We start from the raw sequence: 3,971 nt of genomic DNA on the forward strand, positions 1-3,971 counted from the left end.
GGACAGGCCGAGCGGTCCCGCGATGGGATCGCATGGGCCGGCGGCGATGGGGAGAGAGAGGGCGCGGGCCGGGTGAGGTGGCGGCGGCTGGTTGGCTGCGGGCGGCGGCGGGGTGACGTGGCGCGGTGGGATAGAAGGAGAGCGGCGGCGGGCTGAGGTGGCGCGCTCCTATTGGTTGGAGTGATGTGGCGGCGGCGGTGGACGCGTCCGGCTGCGGGCGGACATGTCCGGCGGCGCGAGGAGGGAGAGGGCTAGGGTTGGACTGCGGGATTTCGGGGGAGGGCATATTTATAGTTTCTGGGAGCTGGGAGAGTCCAAATGGAGCACGGTTTTTGGCCACGCGATCGTGATCGAACGACCGAGAGCATGGAGGGGTTTTAGATGGGTTTTGTGCCAGTTTGGAAGGGTGTTGGGCTGCAAAGAGAAAGGGGGGTTTCGGGCTACGCGGTTAACCGTTGGAGTATCAAACAAACTTCAAATGGCACGAAACTTGACAGGCGGTGTACCGGTGCTATACCAAGGCCGCTTGGCAAGACTCGGTCCATTCCGAGAACGTTTAACACCCGCTTACAATGAGAGACAAAAGGGGAACGCCGGAGGACATAGGAGCGCCGGATTGCAAAACGGACAACGGGGGAAAGGCTCGGATGCATGAGACAAACACGTATGCAATGCAATGCACATGATGACATGATGCAAATGATGACATGGCAAAATGCAACACGCAAGCAAAAGACATGGCAACTACGGCGAATAACTGGCGGACACCTGGCGCAACGAATCCGGGGCGTTACAGCAAAGCACTCAAAATCCTCATCATCCTTTTACTTGGATGGTTTAGGAGGAAAGGGCATGGGTTTCTGAACCCATGGTTCTCTTTCTTTACCGTGCTTCCTAGCAACAAAATCTCTCTTATCATAACGTTGATTCTTTGATGGTGGGTTATCAAGATCAAGAGCAGGTTCAATCTCTACATCATTGTTTTTGCTAGGTTGAGCATCAACATGAACATTTTCATTAACATTATCACTAGGTTCATGTTCATCACCTGATTGTGTTTCAGCATCAGAAATAGAAATATCATTGGGATTCTCAGGTGTTTCTACAGTAGGTTCATTAGAAGCATGCAAAGTCCTATCGTCTTTCTTTTTCTTCTTCTTAGAAGAACTAGGAGCCTCTAAATTATTTCTCTGAGAATCTTGCTCGATTCTCTTAGGGTGGCCTTCAGGATACAAAGGTTCCTGAGTCATTCTACCAATTCTAGTAGCCACTCTAACCGCAAAGTCATTTTTATTATTCAATTCCTCAAGCAAATAATTTTGAGCTTTGAGTACTTGCTCAGCTTGAGTAGCAACCATAGAAGCATATTTGCTAACGCGGTGAAGTTCATCTTTAACTCTAGCCAGATTATCGCCTACGCGTCCTATCTCGAAAGCATTATTCTTTAACTCTCTACCAACATAAGCATTAAAACTTTCTTGTCTAGCCATAAAGTCATCAAATTCATCTAAGCATGGGCTATGAAATTTAGTAGAGGGTATTTCAACTTTATCATATCTATAGAGAGAATTTACCTTTACTACCTGTGTCGGGTTATCAAGACAATGTGGTTCTTCAGCCGGTAAATTAAGACCATGTATTTCTTCAATAGGTGGTAAATTCTTGACATCTTCAGCTTTAATACCTTTTTCTTTCATTGATTTCTTTGCCTCTTGCATATCTTCAGGACTGAGAAATAAAACACCTGTCTTCTTCAGAGTGGGTTTAGGGATAGGCTCAGGAGTTGGCTCAATTGGTTCATGAATTACTTCAAGAATTGGCTCGGGAAGAGTCCAATTATTTTCATTAGTCAACATATTATTCAATAGTATTTCAGCTTCGTCGACTGTTCTTCCCTGAAAACACAACCAACACAACTATCCAAGTAGTCCTTGGAAGCATCGGTTAGTCCATTATAAAAGATATCAAGTATTTCATTTTTCTTAAGAGGATGATCAGGCAAAGCATTAAGTAACCGGAGAAGCCTCCCCCAAGCTTGTGGGATACTCTCTTCTTTGATTTGCACAAAATTATATATTTCCCGCAAGGCAACTTGTTTCTTATGAGCAGGGAAATATTTAGCAGAGAAGTAATAAATCATATCCTGGGGACTACGCACACAACCAGGAGCAAGAGAATTATACCAAGTCTTAGCATCACCCTTTAATGAGAATGGAAATATCTTAAGGATATATGAATAGCGAGACTTCTCATCATGAGTAAATAGGGTGGCTATATCATTCAACTTGGTAAGATGTGCCACAACAGTTTCAGATTCAAGGCCATAAAAAGGATCAGATTCAACTAAAGTAAGAATATCAGGATCAACAGAGAATTCATAATCCTTATCAGTAACATAGATAGGTGAAGTAGCAAAAGCAGGATCGGGTTTCATTCTAGCCTTAAGAGATTGCTGCTTCCATTTAGCTAATAATTTCTTAAGATCATTTCTATCATTGCAAGCAAGAATTTCCATAGCAGCTTTTTCATTCATAACATAACCCTTAGGAACAACAGGTAAAACATAATCATTGGGGGGACCTTCATCATCACTATCATTAGTAATAGGATCTTCAGTAATTTCATTCCCCTAAATCTAGCAAGTTGTTCATCAAGAAATTCACCTAATGGCAAAGTAGTATCACGCACAGAAGTAGTTTCATCATGCATAACAGAAGTGGCATCATCAATGACATGCGACATATCAGAATTCATAGCAGTAGTAGGTTTAGGTGTCGCAAGCTTACTAATAACGGAAGGAGAATCTAGTGCAAGGCTAGATGGCAGTTCCTTACCTCCCCTCGTAGTTGAGGGCAAAATAGTAGTTTGATCATCTTTCAAGTTCTTCATAGTGATCAAAAGATATAAATCCCAAGTGACTCAGAAAATAGAGCCATGCTCCCCGGCAACGGCGCCATAAATTAGTCTTGATAACCCACAAGTATAGGGGATCGTAACAGCTTTCGAGGGTAGAGTATTCAACCCAAATTTATTGATTCGACACAAGGGGAGCCAAAGAATATTCTTGAGTATTAGCAGTTGAGTTGTCAATTCAACCACACCTGGATAACTTAGTATCTGCAGCAAAGTGTTTAGTAGCAAAAGTGGTATGATAATAATAGTAATGGTAGCAAAAGTAAAGATAAATGTTTTTGGGTTTTTGTAGTAGTTGTAACAGTAGAAACGGAAAAGTAAATAAGCGAAGAACAATATGTGAAAAGCTCGTAGGAAATGGATCAGTGATGGATAATTATGCCGGATTCGATTCCTCATGCAATAGTTATAGCATAGGGTGATATAGAACTAGCTTCAATTCATCAATGTAATGTAGGCATGTACTCCGTAAATAGTCATACGTGCTTATGGAAAAGAACTTGCATGACATCTTTTGTCCTACCCTCCCGTGTTCAGCGGGGTCCTTACGGAAACTAAGGGATATTAAGCCCTCCTTTTAATAAAGAACCGGATCAAAGCATTAACACATAGTGAATACATGAACTCCTCAAACTACGGTCATCACCGAGAAGTATCCCGATTATTTTCACTTCGGGGTTGTCGGATCATAACACATAATAGGTGACTATAGACCTGCAAGATAGGATCAAGAACACACATATATTCATGAAAACATAATAGGTTCAGATCTGAAATCATGGCACTCGGGCCCTAGTGATAAGCATTTAGCATAGCAAAGTCATAGCAACATCAATCTCAGAACATAGTGGATACTAGGGATCAAACCCTAACAAAACTAACTTGATTACATGGTAAATCACATCCAACCCATCACCGTCCAGGAAGCCTACGATGGAATTACTCACGCATGGCGGTGAGCATCATGAAATTGGTGATGGAGGATGGTTGGCGGTGACGACGGTGACGAGTCCCCCTCTGCGAAGCCCCGAACGGACTCCAGATCAGCCCTCCTGAGA

This window comes from Triticum dicoccoides, chromosome 1B (genome assembly GCF_002162155.2).
Source record: "Triticum dicoccoides isolate Atlit2015 ecotype Zavitan chromosome 1B, WEW_v2.0, whole genome shotgun sequence".
NCBI classification, from domain to species: domain Eukaryota; kingdom Viridiplantae; phylum Streptophyta; class Magnoliopsida; order Poales; family Poaceae; genus Triticum; species Triticum dicoccoides.